We start from the raw sequence: 20,294 nt of genomic DNA, 5'->3' as shown, positions 1-20,294 counted from the left end.
ACTCAGTTAAAGAAATTTTTTGGTCTCAAACTTTAAGTGAAGTTTCTGCCCAACTTGGCAGTACTGCTTGTTTCATTGCATAACTTGCTACACAAAGAAAGTGCATGCAAAGCGATCAAGTAATTGCGAAAATATCTTTAATGACTCCAAAGAACTCCTGTGGAAAAGCCAGTTGCTCTATGTTGATAACCTGATTACCAAAAACTATTTGCATCTGACGTGTGACGGATCTGCATGGCTTACGAACAGGAACAGTGTTGTCACATGTGGTTGGCAGTCAGGAGAAACCTGCAGACTATGTGTCACAATAAATGACCCCAACAGAGCACAATTGTGTGCCAATAAAAAGAAAGGGGGGGGGGGCCTGCAATTATTTTTCGAATCAAGAAATTTTATAAATACTTGTATGAACGTAAGTATGAAATTCTCTCCAATCACCAGCTACTGATGACAGTCTTCAAGTCATCTAGCAAGCTCTGCAGCTGCCACCACAAGTGCATCATTTAAACGTGCTGTCAAAAAACTACCCTTATCATGTCACATACAAGCAGGACTTGCTATTGACAGTGCTGATGGTTTGCTGTGGCTCCCCTTGCCTGAAAGTGCTGACGCTGAAGGCATATTTGATTTTGCACTTATGCAAAACCTCCCTGTCATAGGAAGGTTGATCAAGAGGCAGTCAAGGATGGATTGAATTTAAATTCCGGAGTTTTACATGTCAAAACCACTATACGATTATGAGGCACGCCATAGTGAGGGACTCCACATTAATTTTGGCCAGCTGCTGTTCTTTAGCATGCACACAATGCACGATACACAGGTGCTTTTGCATTTTGCCCCCATCCATTGAGGGCTACCAAGGCTGGGATCTGATCCTGCACTCTCAAGGCTTAGCAGCGCAACACCAAAGCCACCACGCCACTTGAGTAAGTGAGCCAGAGTAAGCGCCTCAGCATTGTGCTCCAAGTCCTCAGCATTGTGCTTTGAAGTGACATGAAGTGGTTAGCCAAAGTCCCTAATGAGTTAAAACTGTATTTTGTAAGAAGTTGGAAATGACAGTCAAGATGGATTTTCTAGTGTGGAACAACAGTGTCGCAATTCCTGCTCATTTCAAAGTGAGGTTCCTGGATTGCTGCCCAGACAGCTCCTCACCCGCCGCTCCGTATGGAGTGGCAGGCAAGGAGGACATCGAGACATCACTAAGACGAAGCCACTTGCCAGATCAGTGGCCTGGCATTGATTGCAGTATTGCAAATGCCAACAAGTTTCCTAGAGTGTTTTGTATTCAGGTCAGCCTACACATTGCAGCTGTGGAGATGGTGTGAAAAATCTTGCAGAGATAAATGGGAAATAATTTTTCATAGCTTGTACGAGGGGCGTTCAATAAAGATTTTCCCTGATTCACTTCTATTTATTGCAGGATGCTGAAACTGCGCATGTGTAATGACATAAGTCACTATAGGTCACGTGCCAATGTGCAACTCTGAACTAATAACGGTCTTTCTTTTACAGGTGCTGAAGTTGTGTGAGGTATGATAATGGATGCAGTGGAATACAGAGCAGTCATCAAGTTCCTGTACTTGAAAGGCCGCACTCCAAGGGAGACGTTCGATGAGATAAAAGAGGTTTTAGGGAGGATTCCCCATCATATGATGTAGTGAAGAACTGAAAATATGGAAATTCAAATTTGGTCGGACTTCGGTGGAAATGGCTCCGATTGCAGGGCGACCTCACTCCGCTATCGATGAACACACCATCCAGCAAGTGGAGGCCGCCATTTTGGAAAATCGCCACGTAACCGTTCAAGACCTAGCCCAAGATGTCAAGATTAGTGTGGGGTCTGCGGAAAAAGTCATTCAGGACCACCTTCATATACGTAAGGTATCCGCTCGCTGGGTTCCCCGGCTGCTCACGCCTTCCCAAAAGCAGGAACAAGTTGAATGCTCCCAGGCTCTTTTGCCCATGTGCCATAGAAACCAGGAGGACTTTTTCAACAGACTGATTACACGCGTTACCTAACGGCCCTCTATCCAGCGAAGCCGACTGGGAAGAGGCACTCCGGAGCCCATCGCTCCAGACACAACTAGAGGCAATCCAGAGGGCCCGAGAAAGGGCGGAACATCACGGTATTCCTGCCCCGACTTGGACGCGGCCAGCGGCTTCCGCGGGTCCCCGATAGGGGCCTCCGCTTAAGCTCCTCAGGATCAAATAAAGTTCATTGTCTGTCTGTCTGTCTGTTACACAGGATGAAAGCTGGGTCCATCACTACGATCCGGAGACTCACGTCCAGTCGATGCAATGGAAGCACTTGGACTCGCTGCCTCTAAAGAAGGCATGCGCCCAGCCCTCAGCGGGCAAGGTCATGCTCACATTCTTTTGGGACCAGCACGGAGTAGTCTTGGATTTCCTAACAAAGGGTGCCACAATTACTGGGGCATACTATGCTTCACTGCTGCGGAAATTGCGGGAGGCCATCAAAAGCAAGAGATGCGGCACGCTCACCAAAGGTGTCCGCCTTCTGCAAGACAATGCCCCAGTTCACAACTCACATGTTGCCCAGATGGAAGCACGCTCCTACGGCTTTGAAATTCTACCGCGTCACAGTTATTCACCCGACCTTGCACCATCGAATTTCCGCCTATTTCCAACAATAAAGTCATATTTGAAGGGCTAGCATTTTCCAGATGATGAGACTCTGATTTCTAAAGTCACAACATGGCTTTTGGAGCAACCTGTCGACTTCTACAAGCGAGGTGTTTGCAGTTGCATAATAAGATGGGAGATGTGTGTGTGCCTGGATGGCACCTATGTAGAGAAGGACTAATAAATCTGCAAAGTTTCGTTGCTCTCCGTCCACAGGAAGTGGGCCAGGGAAAATCTTTATTGAACGCTCCTCGTAGGAAGCATGCGCAACCATTTCCTCCCACATATTATGTCAGCTGGATCACATGCTGTGGCCACGTTTAAAGCTGGTGGGTGGCATGGGGAATGCACATTAGTACACCCTTCTCCAGGGGTGCGATCGCACAAACAGCTAGCTTTCCGGTCGTTTGGTTTGGCTGCTACATCACAAAGTGGGCCGTCTGCAAAGTTTGTGAGAACGGGAGGGACAGCACAGCCAATAGATGAGCGAGCTCAGCCGCGGAAGTTTGTGTCGCCAATTTGGACTTCTATTAGAGATGATACATTAAGTGCAGAATGTTTGTAACAGTTTAATAATTAAGCACAGAATATGAAAAATAAATTCTTGCTGCTGCGACATATCTGCGCCGAAAATGTCATGCAGCCCGTCAACGAGCTCGTTGGAATCGCAATGTGTAAAGCGCAGACCTAGAATACACTTCAGGAGACATGAAGATCTTCTACTTCGGGAGGTTGTGGCCATAAACCCATTTCAAAACCCTGACATGTGGGAAACTCTTCTGACCATCGTGATCGTGGCACTGCGCAGGGAGGTCACGCTTCGTGCGATCAAAGATCACGTGAAGCTACTGGTCGGCTACTTTAGACAGGACGACCGAGAGAACCTGCGGAAGTAAGTGACTTTTCTTATTTGTGCGTAGATTGCTGTTGTTTCTGCGTCGCCTCTAGCAGAAAAGAAATGTACAATTGTCCCCACGCTTAGCCTACCTATTGGTTTTAGGTCCGGTACCGAGGAGCAGTACGAGCTGCAGCGGCTGCTACAAGAAGTGTCCGACTTGGGGCGGGAGTTCAATTATATTATGAAAATAAAACCCAGAAAACGAAAAGGGGCTGTGGAGGTGCGACAGCAGCAGGCATCGTCAGCTGCTGCCAAGGCTACAAACAGTGCGCAGCGCGTGAGAGGCGCCACTGCCAAGACCCTCATATCGCAGTCCAGCCATGCGGTGGACAGAGAGTTGAATGGTAATTGTTGCGCGTTAACAGGTTAATTTGCCGATTAGTGCATGCATGGTCTTCCAGCGTATATTATTTGCGAAGGCAGGACAACGTAGCTTGCACTGCAGATGTGGATCGTGAAGCATTTATTGAAAAGTGCAGTACGAGAGGCCATTGCTTCGTGTCGCATTTGCTTGACGCATGCGGAAAGCCGTAATTTTGACACGTTCATAAATGCATACGTAATGGGTAGCATACTACAGTACATGGTAAAGCAGGCACAATCTTGGACAAGTTTATGTATGACATAAAGACATGTTACAGGCTTGTAAGTGTAATCGTCAAGCAGGTTTTATGTGCGTGTGTAGACCTACAGTTATTGATACATTAATTTCACTGAGTATCTTGGCAACCACACGGTACAGCCCATTGAAAGAACAGAAAGCCTGGATGAAATATTGTTGCTGTGCCATCTGCTTCTGGAACTTCTGTATAGAAACAGCTCACGTTGAACAGCCAGTACAACCTTTTTTGAGGTGCTCCTGTTTTGTGTGCATGTTGGTGTTCCTGTGAAAGAACAGGTGGTCGCTCTAGTCTCAATCGTATTGCATCAGCTGCTTTCGTAACATCAAAAGGAGGACAAACTACACAGTACAGCAAGATAGTAATCATAATTTCTGCACCACATTTTACTACTGCAAGCAAAGTAGGGTATTGAACAGCTTTTTTTCTTTTTTTTAAGCAGATGAGAATGCATTATCTATCATTACATCGCCAGTGATTCTTTTTACTGTTTTGCTTCTGTAGAAATCGAGTCGCCAGCTTCAGAGTTGCTCTGCGGCATCTATACTGTGGAGTCTCAGTCTCCAGTATATGAATGCCATATGCCAAACTCTCCTGCACCTCCGGACACCAGGCCAGTGGAAGATGCCTCAGATGACGGTAGCATCACAACACCTGAGCAGCAAGTGCAGCAACCTCAACGCAAGCTACAGTGCGTTCCAGGAACTGCACGAGGTGAGGACAATAATTTACTGTGTTATTTAGTCATCAGAGTCTATCAATAGTGCACAAGCATTTTTTTTTCTTTTTTTCACATATGGCATGATTTCTTATGGATCATTCTTTATAAGATATCTTCAGTCAGAGGATGGTCATACTGCATTATTTTACTGTCAATGTAGTGCATTGCCTCTTCATAGCTATGAAACATGGGACGTTTCACCACAGAAAGGGCCGGCTATCCCAGAATTGTCGCTAAGGAAAAGGTAATAAAATAGCAAAACACTGGCAAAGTCTACAAGGTTATAAAAGTACGAGAACACAATCATAAACAGGCCATGGCTTCATAGGAGAATTTAGAATGTAAAGTACTGTTTAAGAGAAGCTTGTCAAGCCAATGGATGGATGGATGCATGCAAAACTTTAATGAATGTCCTGAGGTACGCGACACGGCGCGCTGCGGGCCACTCCCAAGTTGGGACAGTCAGGCCATGCCCTACCGCCGTCCTTGTCTTTCTCATTCATTCTCATAGGCATTGTCAAGCCAATGCCTATGAGAAAATCCTATAGAGCCTTGAGAGATACTTTGTGCAATGAAAGGGCACTTATTTGAAATGTTCAGGTACCTGTGAAAGACTTGTGACTACTGGGCTGTATTGTCGGCTTTCTCACATCTTTGAAGAAACTTGTTTCTCAGTGAACGATTGTTCTGCCCACGGTGGAAGAATATGAGAGGTATATGAACAGACCTCCACATGAGATAGAAGACTGGCCAACATGAACTGCTTTCTGCCAACATATGGTGCAGGAGAGCGGGAGCCATCAGTGAGGTTCCCGTTGGCTTGGCGTTTTAAGAGAGTAGCCACAAGCGAACTTGAAATACGTATTCCAAAGCTTATTTTTTCATGTACATTGTTTTGTTCATGTCTGCATGACAGAATTCCGTTATCTGGGCAAGTCAGCGCTGCTAAAGAAGTTGCCAGTCGCTACATAGGTAAATGCGTCGCTAAAGAAATGAAAAGGTTGCTAAATATCCTCACTCTGAAAATGTGTTACTTGATTCATTTCTGGTTATGATTAACAAAAAGGAAACTGCTCTTAAGGGCAGCTTTCCTTCAATGCCAATTGTAACTCATCTTTGGCAGCAGGAGCAGCACAACATCGAGCTGAACAAGTTTGACTTGTCACTAGCGATATTGATACAACTTCCCATGACGAGCACAGCATGGGATTAGGGGTTAAAGGGCTAATATGGGGCATCCATATAGTTTTGCCCATTTTCATGCTGCTTGGAACCTCAGCAACAGTTTTCTTTTGTCGCCTCAACAGGAATCAGAGCATTACAAGAGCTTGGCTTGGAGCTCCTGGCCAGACGGGAAGAACATTAATTTTCTATTCGAAAAGCTGAACTTGCCCTTGCACAACGTAGGCTGGAGTACGATGAAAGGAAGCTCGCTTTCAAAGAGAAATGCACAGGTACATGTGGTATATGTTGCACAGGTATCTTCATCTGGAGTTGTAATGAATAACCTAGGTTGTCCATCTCCTCCCCCTCTCCATTCCTTTTGGTGCCCATTACACCATTACACTATAACTAGAGATGAGGTCAGAAGGGCCTAGCAGACATGAAACGGGGAAAAGCGGCAGGAGAAGATGAAATAACAGTCGACTTAATCAAAGATGGGGAGACATAATGCTTGAAAAACTGGCGGCTCTCTATACGAAATGTCTATCTACTGCAAGGGTCCCAGAATACTGGAAGAATGCAAACATTATACTAATCCACAAAAAGGGAGACATTAAAGAACTGAAAAATTATAGGCCTATTAGCTCACTCCCAGTATTATATAAAATATTTACCAAAATAATCTTGAATAGGATAAGGGCAACACTGGACTTCAGTCAAACAAGGGAACAGGCGGGCTTCAGGAAGGGATTCTCTACAATGGATCACATCCATGTCATTAATCAGGTTATCGAGAAATCCGCAGAGTACAATATGGCTTTCATAGATTATGAAAAAGCATTTGATTCAGTAGAGATACCAGCAGTCATAGAGGCACTGCATAATCAAGGAGTACAGACGGCTTACATAAATACCATGGAAAATATCTACAGAGAATCTACAGCCACTTTAATTCTACACAAGAAAAGTAGGAAAATACCTATAAAGAAAGGACACTGTGGTATAAAGGTTATGAACAGGATAAGTGCCTCAGAAAGACTGGCTAACGTTTCGATAGGTGGACCTGTATTCGTCAAAGGTGGCCTCGTCATCCTCGGCGTGTTAGTCTCAAAGGGTTAGTAGAGTGACGTCACGTGCGGCTGTTGTCGGTGGTGGCTGGTTGCAAAGGGAGAGCCTTCAAAGAGAATGAATGTTGTCGCTTGACATCTGTAAGCGTGGTTTCTAAGACAATGGGACAAGAGTGGGAGAGTCTGAAGGCAGGGAGAAAAGAAAGAAAAAGAAGAAAACAAGCGACGCCAAGAGGGAAAGAAAGAGCAAAAAAAGAAAAAGAAAGGCATGGGAGGGTGTTGGGGAAGCGAGAGGTTAGGGAGATTCAGGGGTGTCGTTGGTGGCATGTTTTTGTGGCATTAGAAGAGCCGGTCAGGCGGTCAGTGCGCGAGTAACAAAAAAGACCAAAAAATACATCAGTTGAAAGAACGGCTTGAGTAGCGTAGCAGCAATGCGTCGGGTAATTTTGAAGGAGTTAAGACGGCGGCAAGGAGTCTGGAGAGCAATGTATAGGGTAGCTGGAAGGAAGCAGTATGCTCTTTCAAGGGGCGTTAGTCCCAGTAGCTCAACGTAGGTGTTGTCATGACGGTATACAGTCGTTGACTGATTTTCCGGATTCCAAAAATTCGGGCATGCCCAATTATTCGGTCATCTTCGCGGCACCGCCATTCTCCCCATAGACCATAATGTATAACAACTGCCGAAAGTTCGGACACCTTGCAACCTCTCGTCTGATTTTTCGGACACTCCTTGAGCCAACTTGATTGAGAGCACCATGCACCGACTCCAACCGGTGCATGGTTCGACTTGATGAACGCCATTTTTGTTTTGACAGAGCCTCCTTGCTGCCCCACGAAGTGGCGTGTGGAGATGCACGACTCTCGCGCGTCCCCTGATATGTTGTTTTCCCGCACAGCTCGCGTGGCCTGGCGCCCGCAACGGTCGGAGTAGTTGAGGCGCAGTACGAGAGATGGCGCGAGTGTTGCGCTGCTAACGCCGCCCACAGGCGGGGTTACTTGGGTGCCGAAAGAGAATGCGCTTTCTCTTTAGTTCCGGCCAGTGAGCAGTGTGGACATGCCGTGCAGCGCGTGCGCCGATCCATGCTGCTGCGAGACCGTCTCGCGTGGCCGCCTTCGAACGCGCCACCGTTCGCGTGACCGTACGCGCGAACGACCAGGTGTTGGGAGCCAGCTCGCTATCCGGTCGCGGTGAGTCGGACTTCTAGATTTGTCGCACACCCATCGGCATGTTTTGTGGATAGCAACTCGGCTAGCAGGCATTGATCTATGAAAGGTGCAATAAATGCCCTTGTGATTGTTTAGTCTTGTTTTAGTCTTTTTCCATCTCCCTCTGTCTTCTTGATCACACAAAATCCCATTTCTCTCCATTGTGCGGGCGAGTGAAAGCGCGTCCTCCCTGCGTGCGGTTACTTTCGGATGGCTGAGCGCGCGGGACCTTCATCTGCTCATTGGAGCGCTGGCTCTTCCGATTCAGAATACGAGCCGAGCTCGGATTCGGAAGAGGTGAATTCTGCATCATCAGATTCGGATATTGAACTAACTAACTAACTAAATAAATAAATATAGCCAGGCTGATGATGATGATGTTTACTAACAACAGCTGCAGAACACTGAAATGTGCATATTGCATTGACTATGTTGTTTGCATACCAATCATAATCAAAAATAAATTTCTATGTTCGTTCCCTGTTATGCTCGTTCCCTGAAACCAAGCCGACACTGGGGGTGCGTCATGGCCAGAAATGGCCGACAGCGAAAGGGTTAAAGGAGCGCTGCAGACACTTAAAGAGAAGGTCGATGGAGCTGAGGAGGGCGCTCAAGTTTTTGAAAAGAACAAGGACATTGCCTATTTTATGAAGTACTCGAAGCTGCACAAGGCGACAAGACTGCCGAGTTCATTAGGAACCAAGTCCGCAGTTTCTCCATGAAGAAGCCTAACTATAGTGACATCATTCTAAGGAAGTGTGTAATTTGGAAGGCTTGCTCAAGCAAAGGATATGAGCATGTAAGATCCAGAAATTTTTTAAAGCTTCCTTGCCGCTCAACGCTGCAAAAATATATTGGCCATTCAACTGGTGAAATTGGCGTCACTTCGTTGATAAAGGAGTGGCTGTGTATCGAATTGAAGGGGCTCAGTGTAGAGCAAGAAGCTTCCTGCTCAATTCATCATTGACGAAGTGGCCATACAGCAGAGGGTTATATATGATCAACAGGTCGATAAGCTTTTCGGTCTTGTTGACCCTGAAGGAGGAGAGCACTCAACAGCGGTCCCTCAAGTCGCAAACCGCTTACTATGTTTTGTAATAAGAGACTTGTCGACACCATACATCATTCCCGTGGGATACTTTTTCACGAGGTGTCTGAAAGGCGACCAGCTGTTCTCTATCACAATGGAAGTGCTGAAAGTAGTTGAGGACGTGAGATTTCATGTTATGAGAATTGTAACTGATAATCATCAGACAAACGTCGCACTTTTCAAATGCCTGAATGAAAATGGCACACTTGATCATGCAGTGCCGCACCCTTTTCGAGAAGGTGCTCCTCAGGTATCTGCCGTTTGATCCAAATCACCCGATAAAAAACATTCGGACTAACTTTCTGGAAAGAGAGTTGATGGATGGCGATGAAACAATACGAGGAGGTACGTATCTCAAGAAACTGCTGGAGATTCAAACTCATCTACTTGTGAAGCCAGTAAGATTTCTTGCGCGGTCTCATGTAGAGCCCAACAATCTTGAGAAAATGAAAGTGAGGAGGGCAACGCAACTTTTCTCTGCAGTTGTGATTGGGGCGCTCAAGTACCTTCAAGAAAATCCTCAATGCCATTCAGATGCAGAGGAATTTCAAGGATGTTGTGCCACCATTGCATTTATGAATATGGTGGTGGAGTGGTACGCCCTGCATGATATCGGCAGTGTCAGGCCACACGGCCAATACGTTAAATCCCAAGGACCGAATGAGGCGCCTTTCTTCACCACAGATGATGAGCGACTGTTGTGGCTAGAAGTAGACTTTGTTGCCTACTTAGAGGAACTTCAGCGTTCTGGCAGCAAATCAAGAAACAGAATGACAAAAGAAACATACGAGGCAACAGTTCTCACCACACGATCGACAGTGGCCCTAACTGAGTATCTTCTTGACCACGGGAAGTAAATACCATTTTCAATGCTAATCTACCTTTCTATAATTTTGCTGGGTAATACAATTTACAATTCTCATTGTTTTACTGTGTTCCACAGCTTCCAGTACGTTCTGACCCGAGGTCTAAACAGCGACCCCGTTGAATCCCTGTTCAGCTGCTTCAGACAGTACAATGGTAGAAATGACAGAGTAGACGTCTGGGCAGCGGTGTTCACAGCAGAGAAGCTTCCGAAGGTGCTGTTGATTCTTGTATTGTGCTATGACTTTACAATTTCTTTCGTGATTATTACTCTCTTAGGTTGGAATACTGCAAGCTGCAAAGAATGGGAACGCCCCTGTCAGTTCAGAGGTCAAAACATCCATTAGGATGGATGTAAAGGATGACGGCCCTGTTCCCATGCCATCTGGTCTTGTGCTTGCTGCGAAAGAGCTGTCCAGTGAACTTGAATTCTTGGGTAGCTGGTCTGAGACGCGGGCTGACATAGAACTAGCTCCAATTGGTTATCTGGCTGGGTACCTCATGCATGCTTGTGAAGAGAAGGTAACGGCACTTTCTTTTCAGTAATAAAATAATAGACGTGGATATCGTAACAAGCCACCTTCCGGCACTTCATTTGTGATGGGCGTGGTTCTTGCTAAAAAAAATCAAGATCCTCTTTAGAATACATACTTTTATATCACTTCAGAGGGTGGTGACTTGGGCTAGTTGGAATTCAGTCATACTGGTTACTTAGCGCACTTGCAACAAAATGGTTAAACAAACAAGGAGGTGACAAAGACTCAGCGCTTTCTTCCAGCTAAATTTGTCACCACCTTGGTGTTTGAACCTTGTCTTTCGAGTGCGCTAAATAACCAGTATGACATACTTATAGTATGAAATGCCTGTTAATCATTCCCCTCTTTTGTAATTGCCTTTGACACAGGTGCAGTGCAAGGCTTGCAAAGCTCAGCTGTAGCTTCAGAAGACAGACGTGCTGTACGGGCTAATCGAGAACATTAGCAACGGCAACCTCAAATACCCGAAGATGGTAATTATTGGCATTTGCAAGCTCATATGCATCTTTATTAATAGGGTAATGAAGATACCAGAAGTGAGAAGAAGTGGAAAAATTTGCGGCCTCCTATCATCAACACTTCTTCCGCACCTGTTGCAATGCCGGGAGCTGACTTGTGGAGCAGACGGCCACGCAATGGAAGTGTGCAAAGTTTTCCTGAGAAAGCTCTTGCAACCGGTCCTTGCAAATTGGGCAGGAGATATTAACCTGTCAGTTGAGCGATTTGTACGCCTGGCGCAAAAGCCTCTCGTCAGGAAAGTACTGCGCCTGTGATTACAACACAGAATTCTTTTTTCTACACAGACAATAAAGAAGTTATAACTTCCCCATTGCTCTCTACGTCTTCTTTTTTCTAGAGTGGAAAACACAATGTTTCAGTAAATACAAGCGCACTTGTCAACAAGCAGCTGTGCTGTTGCAGAAATAACTGTTGCATAAACGAAAATCTTCGAGAGTGTAGATAGATAGATAGATCAACTTTATTAAAATAATAATCGGAAAAACCGCTAATGGTCGGGGCCCCTAGTCCAGGGCTCCGCTGGCTCTTGGCATCTTCTCAGCTCTCTGTATCAGCTTGAGCTGGTCGTCGAGGGCCGAGCTGGACAGCAGTGCCTCCCATTCCTCCCTCATGGTGTTCATGTCTGGGTGTTCTATGTTGTGTAGTGGGCACTCCCACGTAATATGGTATAGGGTTGGTGTGGCCCGACACCACGGGCATTCGTCCCTGTAGGCTGTGGGGTGTATCTGATGTAATATGTGTAGGTTCGTGTAAGTGCCTGTCTGAAGCCTACGACAGGCAGCAGCATCCTCTGTCTTTAGATTTCTATTAGGTGGTGGATATCACAAGCGACGCCCTCTGTGGTAGTTCACGATGGCTGAATACTCGAGGTCGACAGGGTCCGGGTCTTCCACAGATGGCGTGATGAGTGCTCGGTTATGTACGAATCCTCAAGCTGCTCTGTAGGCCTGCAGGTTGCCCGTGATGCCAGTGTGGCCCGGTATCCAGATGATGGTTTGGGTGGTAAAGTCCTCAGGATCCTCCTTGAGTATTCGAGCTAGGACATGTGCAGCAGGTCTTCCAATTCTTCCCTGTAGGAAGTTGCAGCAGGCCTGTTGGGAATCCGTGAGGATTGTCAGTGGTTGGTTTGCGTGTAGGCCCTTGCGGATGGCTAACGCGATGGCCAGCTCTTCGGCTTCCATAATCATGCAGGGGCGGGTCGATGCAGCGGAAGTAACGTGGCCTCGGTGGTTGCATGCCACTGCCACTGCACCATTGTTGTTCGTCCCATACATGGCGGCGTCCATAAAACGAGCCGTGGTATTGAACCTGAACGCTTTCTCCATGTACTGGGCCCTTACTCTCCTCCTGCTGGAGTGTAGGTTAGGGTCCATGTTGCGTGGTATCAGGGCCACGTGAAACCTGTCCTGGACGTGACTAGGTATCAAGCAGGTTTCTTGGGTTCGTGTTGTTATAGCTGGGAACCCCAAGGTTTGCAGGACGTGCCGGCCCGTGTGAGTTCGCGCAAGTCTCTGTTGTAGCGAGACGTAAAGGAATTCTGTCAGGTCACTGAGGGTGTTGTGCAACCGTAGCGCCAATAATTTCTCAGTCAATGTACTCATCGGCAGGCGGAGAGTGGTCTGAAAGCCATCCTCAAAAGTGTGTCGGCCTGCTTCGTCTCGGACTGTGTGAGGTGGTAGTAGGGCAGGCTGTATGTGATTCTGTTCACCACCAGGCTTCTGACCAGTCGGAGGGTGTCCCTTTCCTTCATGCCTCTGTTCTTGGATGTTACGCGGGAGATCATGCGCGATATCGCCTTGACAGTGGTTTTAAGGAGTGTAAGGGTGTGTGTGGCCCGCTGGTTGGACTGTAGCCACATGCCCAGCACCCTAAGCAATGGCTTCTCTGGTATGAGGCCCCCGTTGAGGCGTACCTCGAGTCTTCTTGTTGGGTCTGTGGGGACTGTGTGGTTACCCCGACCTCGCCAGACTCGTAGGAGCTCAGATTTCTAGGGGGAGCATTGTAGTCCCCCCATTTGGCTGACGTATTCTTGGATAAGATTTGCTGCAGTTTGCAGCCGTTCTTCATTTTCAATGAGGGACCCTGTTATGCTCCAGAGTGTTATGTCGTCTGCGTAGATTGCGTGGCGAAGACCTGCTACGTCCTGCAGTTGGCTTGTTAGGCCGATCATGGCAACGTTGAACAGCGTGGGAGAGATGACACCACCTTGTGGTGTGCTCTTATTGGGAGGGTGGTACACTGGAGTCTGGATCTCTCCCATCTTCAGCTCCGCCGTGCGGTTGCTCAGGAAGCTCTGAACATACTTGTACGTTCGCTTGCCGCAGTTGGTGTTGGCCAGCCCTTCTAGGATTCCTTGGTGGTTTACGTTGTCGAAAGCCCCTTTGATGTCGATTGCTAGGAGGACGTGTTCGCCACTGTGGGAAACGTTACTGAGGACTTCTTCCTTGATTTGGAGTAGCACATCTTGCGTGGACAGGCCTGCGCGGAAACCAAACATGGTGTCCAGCAGGTGTTTGTTATCTTCCAAGTGTCTCTGTAGTCTCGTGTTTATAATTTTTTCGTACACCTTGCCGACGCAGGACATGAGCAAGATGGGTCTGAGGTTTTCAATTGCCAATTTCTTGCCCGGTTTGGGGATCATGATTATTCATGCGTGTTTCCACATCGCCAGCACCGTACCTTGTTCCAAGTGTTGGTTGAGAAAGGCCGTGAGCGCGGAGATAACCCTGTCGGTCAGGTTTCTGATCATGGAGTTCGTGATCTGGTCCGTGCCCGCCGCTGTGTTACGGGTGGTGGCTGCGATGACCGCTCTCATTTCGTTTTCTGTGATAGGCTCGTCCATTAGTGGGTTGGGTTGTCCTGTGTAGGGTGTTCTGCATGGCTGTGTGGGAGCAGGATCTCCATAGCACTTGGTCTTGATGGCATCGATGAGATCTTGTTGGCTGAGTGGGTAGGTGTGTAGTAACCGCTCCAGAGCCCTGTGTCCTTCTCCTTTGGTTTTCGTGGGGTCCAGGATGGCTTTGAGGATGTGCCACGTTTTGGCCGTGTCCGGCGTGCCACCGAAGGAGTCGCAGAATCTACACCACTTCGCGGAGACGAGTTGCATGCCATATTCTTCTGCTTCCGCTGTTATTTGTGCTATGCGCGTCTTCAGTTTCCTGTTGTATTTCTGTTTTTTCCAATGGTGGGTAAGGCCCCGTTTGGCATCCCACAGGTGCAGTAAGTGGGGATCCACTTCTGGGGTGTCTTGCGTTCTGGTGATTTCCTTTGTGTGGCGTTGTTATCGACGACAGAGGTTGTCGCACCAGTCTTCCAGGTTCGAGAGTGTACAGCGCAACGGCAACAAAGGAGGAAACAGAGACGCAGACAATCCGAACTAGCCCAAGCAGCCACTTTAGTTCTAAACGAACAGCTGCTATATTTTGGGGGAAACATTGCCGAGCTGATACACTCGGTAGTCATGCTTGCTAATATGATGAACACTATAAGAGATTTATTCATCATCATCAACATCAGCCTGGTTACGCCCACTGCAGGGCAAAGGCCTCTCCCATACTTCTCCAACTACCCCGGTCATGTACTAATTGTGGCCATGCTGTCCCTGCAAACTTCTGAATCTCATCCGCCCACATAACTTTCTGCCGCCCCCTGCTACACTTCCCTTCCCTTGGAATCCAGCCCGTAATCCTTAATCACCATCGCTTATCTTCCATCCTCATTACATGTCCTGCCCATGCCCATTTCTTTTTCTTGATTTCAACTAAGATGTCATTAACTTGTGTTTGTTCCTTCACCCAATCTGCTCTTTTCTTATCCCTTAACGTTACACCCACCATTCTTCTTTCCATAGCTCGTTGCGTCATCCTCAATTTGAGTAGAACCCTTTTCGTAAGCCTCCAGGTTTCTGCCCCGTACGTTAGTATTGGTAAGAAACTGCTGTTATACACTTTTCTCTTGAGGGATAATGGCAACCTGCTGTTCATGATCTGAGAATACCTGCCGAATGCACCCCAGGCCATTCTTATTCTTCTTATTATATCAGCCTCATGATCCAGATTCGCTGTCACTACCTGCCCTAAGTAGATGTATTCCCTTACCACTTCCAGTGCCTCGGTACCTATTGTAAACTGCTGTTCTCTTCCGAGACTGTTAAACATTACTTTAGTTTTCTGCAGATTAATTTTTAGACCCACCCTTCTGCTTTGCGTCTCCAGGTCAGTGAGCACGCATTGCAATTGGTCCCCTGAGTTACTAAGCAAGGCAATATCATCAACGAATCGCAAATTACTAAGGTATTCTCCATTACCTCTTATCCCTAATTCTTCCCAATCCAGGTCTCTGAATACCTCCTGTAAACATGCTGTGAATAGCATTGGAGAGATCATATCTCCATGCCTGACGCCCTTCTTTATTGGGATTTTGTTGTTTTCTTTATAGAGGAGTACGGTGGCTGTGGAGCCGCTATAGATATTTTTTAATATTTTTACATACGGCTAGTCTACACCCTGGTTCCATAATGCCTCCATGACTGCCGAGGTTTCGACTGAATCAAATGCTTTCTAGTAATCAATGAAAGCTATATATAAGGGTTGGTTATATTCCACACATTTCTCTATCACCTGACTGATCGTGTGAATATGGTCTGTTGTTGAGTAGCCTTTACGGAATCCTGCCTAGTCCTTTGGCTGACAGAAGTCTAAGGTGTTCCTGATTCTATTTGCGATTACCTTAGTAAATACTTTGTAGGCAACAGACAGTAAGCTGATCGGTCTATAATTTTTCAAGTCTTTGGCGTCCCCTTTCTTATGGATTAGGATTATGTTAGCGTTCTTCCAAGATTCCGGTACGCTCGAAGTCATGAGGCATTACGTATACAGGGTGGCCAGTTTTTCTAGAACAATCTGCCCACCATCCGTCAACAAATCTGCTGTTACCTGATCCTCCCCAGCTGCCTTCCTTCTTTGCATAGCTCCCAAGGCTTTCTTTACTCCTTCCGGCATTACTTGTGCGATTTCAAATTCCTCTAGACTATTCTATCTTCCATTATCGTCGTGGGTGCCACTGGGACTGTATAAATCTCTATAGAACTCCTCAGCCACTTGAAATATCTCATCCATATTAGTAATGATATTGCCAGCTTTGTCACTTAACACATACATCTGATTCTTGCCTATTCCAAGTTTCTTTTTCACTGCTTTTAGGCTTCCTCCGTTCCTGAGAGCATGTTCAATTCTATCCATATTATACTTCCTTATGTCAGCTGTCTTACGCTTGTTGATTAACTTGGAAAGTTCTGCCAGTTCTATTTTAGCTGTAGGGTTAGAGGCTTTCATACATTGGCGTTTCTTGAACAGATCTTTCGTTTCCTGCGATAGCTTACTGGCATCCTGTCTAACTGAGTTACCAACGACTTCTATTGCACACTCCTTAATGTTGTCCATAAGATTATCGTTCCTATCTTCAACAGTAAAGTCCTCTTCCTGAATTAAAGCTGAATACCTGTTTTGTAGCTTGATCTGGAATTCCTCTATTTTCCCTCTTACCTCTAACTCATTGATCAGCTTCTTATGTACGTTTCTTCCGTTCCCACCTCAAGTCTAGGCTAATTCGAGTTCTCACCATCCTATGGTCACTGCAGCGCACCTTGCCAAGTATGTCCACATCTTGTATAATGCCAGGGTTAGCGCAGAGTATAAAGTCTATTTCATTTCTAGAGTTTCCATTCCGGCTCCTCCACGTCCACTTTCAGCTATCCCGCTTGCGGAAGGCATTCATTATCCACATATGATTCTGTTCTGCAAACTCTACAAATAACTCTCCCCTGCTATTCCTGGAGCCTATGCCATATTCCCCCCCTGACTTGTCTCCAGCCTGCTTCTTGCCTACCGTGGCATTGAAGTCGCCCATCAGTACAGTGTATTTTGTTTTGACTTTACCCATCGCCGATTCCACATCTTCATAGAAGCTTTCGACTTTCTGGTCATCATGACTGGATGTAGGGGTGCAGACCTGTATGACCTTCAATCGTACAGTGTACCTCTTATTAAGTTTCACAATAAGACCTGCCACCCTCTCGTTAATGCTATAGAATTCCTGTATGTTACCAGCTATATCCTTATTAATCAGGAATCCGACTCCTAGTTCTCGTCTTTCCGCTAAGCCCTGGTAGCACAGGACATGCCTGCTTTTTAGCACTGTATATGCTTCTTTTGTCCTCCTAACTTCAACAAGCCCTATTAAACCCATTTACTGCCCTCTAATTCCTCTAATAGCACTGCTAGACTCGCCTCACTAGATAACGTTCTAGCGTTAAACGTTGCCAGGTTCAGATTCCAATAGCAGCCTGTAGAGGTGCAGTGGTGGCGTAGAGGTAGAGCATCCGCCTCGCGTGCAAGAGGACCGTGGTTCGAATCCCGGTGCCGCGCAATTTTGCACCGGATTTTAAAAAAAAAAACGCCGCATGTTGATAAAATTGCACGAAGAGGCCTGGAGTGCGGCCTGATCCCGGTGACCAGAACCGGTAACGCACTCCCTCACCAGAGCAGGATTGGCCACCTTGGTGCAGTACTTAGCCACAACCTCCTATATGAATACAACAATCAAACCCCGGCCCTCAGTCCCCAGCAGCTGCTAAGCAACTGAGCACGGCGGCGGTCAGACCTGCGACGCAGCAGAAGGTGCTAAGAATCCCTGGTTCCGGACAGGCCGCCAAAAGATTTATTACCGCCCTTTAACCCTTTAAGGTGCCTTGTACACAAATGTGTACATTGCACGTCTGGTGTTTTTTTCACGTTTAGGACGCACAATTCTCTATTTGGTTGTTTTTAGCGTATTTTCAAACTTTAAACTGGCAACCATGTGCATTTTGGGCGCCATCTGTCGCATTTCGGTGAAGATGTTCATATCAAAACAAGAAATGGCAGACGCTGGAGCAGCAAAGAGCGGTGAGTCAAGTTTTTATTTTTTTAGAGCCGCTTTTTACATTGTAGCAAGCAAAAAAATATTAGACGCGCTTGTGCAATATATAAAGTACCGAGCAGTGATAATTTCATCCTTTGTGAGATGACCGAACGCTAACGCTCGCACGCGCATGTGTACACGATTGTGTACAAAGCGCCATGGTCGCTGCAGAAATGAAGAACGCTGAGAGTTGCTTTGATTTTCTTTCCAGGTTTTTTGGCCATTCCTTGTTCTTCTTTTTACAATGCGAAGAAGCATGAAAAAACCCAAGAGTCGGCTGAAAGGCTTTTGGAGCTCATAGCTGATGGCAACGTTTCCGATGTCTGGGAAAGTGATGAAGATGGTACATGTGAAGTGACCGACGCCTGTGTTGCTGCTGCGTTCACCAACCTCGCCGAAGAAGAAGATGCATGTGCAGGGGAAACGCAAGCTGAAGAAGTGACTCATGATAGCGTCATTTCAAAAACTGTGCGCTGGTAAAAAAAGAAGTTCGCACCGCCACTAAACATCATGTTTTGTGGAGGAGACATATTCGCCTCAGATGAAGCTGACACTATGACACCTTTCAACTATTTTTCGAGGTACGTCCCGCAGTCTGTGTATAAATTCTTAACGGAGTTTACTAACTTGTACAGTGTACAGCAGTGCCAGATCTCCGTTAACACTAATCCTGATCAGGTGCGCAAGCTTTTCGGTATGCACATTCTAATGGGAGTAATCCCTCTTTCAAGGGTACGTATGTACTGGCAGAGCACTGCGAAAGTTGCTCTCATATCGGAGACTATGACAGCGAAGAGATTTTTCAAGTTGCGCAACAACCTTCATGCTGCTGTAGACGAAGAGGAAAGCTGCGAAGACAGACTCTGGAAGGTCCGCCCGTTTCTAGAGAGTATCAGGGCTCGTTGCCTAGAACTGCAGGTCGAAGAACAAACAACAGTTGATGAACAAATGATACCTTTTAAAGGGAAGCTCTCAATTAAACAGTATGTGCAAGGGAAGCCGTCACCTTGGGGAGTAAAGGTATTCGCTCTGTGTGGAAGGAGTGGCTTGCTGTACGATTTCGTGGTGTACCAAGGCCACAACACAATACCGGAGGAACTGAAGCAAGCATATGGACTTTGCTCTGGTGTCGCACTGCACCTCGCGAAAAGAATTCCGGTAGGGTGCAATCATCAGTTGTACTTTGACAACTACTTCACCTCGATTCCTCTTCTGCGCCAACTCCGGACAGACAATATACTTGCAGCAGGAACTGTTCGGGCCAACAGACTGTCGAAGTGCCTGCTGCCAATCAGCCAAGCCGAGTAAAAAGAAGCCAAGGGGCTACTCAGAGGAGTGCGTCACAGATGATGACATTGTTGCAGTTATTTGGAACGATAATAATACTGTGACACTTGCATCCAACTTTGTCGGAGTAGGACAGCAATGTGAAGTGAAGCGATGGGACAAACAAAAGAAAGAGCATGTCTTTGTACACCAGCCAGAAATGATAAGAAAATACACTGAGTCAATGGGTGGTGTTGACAAGCTGGATTTTCTGCTTAGTTTGTGCCGCACGAAAATTCGCTCGAAAAAGTGGACACTGAGGGTGCTTTTTCACTTTGTGGACGTGGCTATATGCAATTCTTGGCTCGAATACCTCCGCGACAATCAAACGGTGCCTAGAGCTAAACTCCTAGATTTGATGAATTTTCGCTTGCAAGTTGCCGAAGCATTAATTAAGTCGGTACTGCCCGAAAAAAAGCATGGAAGGCCTTCTCTTGAAGAGATCCAAACCCCGCAACCAAAGATAGGGCAAAAGAAAGCAAGAATATCGCTACCCTGCACCGACGCGCGCTACGACTCCTTTGAGCATTGGCCCGAAGCCCGCGACCAGAAGAAGCCATCGAGGTGCAAGCTCGAAAAGTGCACAGGAAGGTCCCAGGTATTCTGCATGAAATGCGCCGTGCCACTGTGCCTGACGAAAGAGCGAAATTGCTTCCTCGCCTTCCACAAGTGAATTTTGT

General features: G+C 46.7%; 1 long non-coding RNA gene and 1 pseudogene across 1 annotated transcript in view; one reads left to right on the top strand and one right to left on the bottom strand.

The window, feature by feature from the left end:
- LOC140216177 (uncharacterized) overlaps positions 1 to 20,294 on the bottom strand; it is a 112,850-nt gene that overhangs the window by 52,641 nt on the left and 39,915 nt on the right. The gene's annotated exons all lie outside the window — the stretch shown is intronic.
- Positions 18,844 to 19,679, top strand: LOC126540885 (piggyBac transposable element-derived protein 3-like; annotated as a pseudogene).

This window comes from Dermacentor andersoni, chromosome 2 (genome assembly GCF_023375885.2).
Source record: "Dermacentor andersoni chromosome 2, qqDerAnde1_hic_scaffold, whole genome shotgun sequence".
In the NCBI taxonomy this organism is placed as follows: Eukaryota; Metazoa; Arthropoda; class Arachnida; order Ixodida; family Ixodidae; genus Dermacentor; species Dermacentor andersoni.
This window is presented reverse-complemented; position numbering and strand designations above follow the sequence as displayed.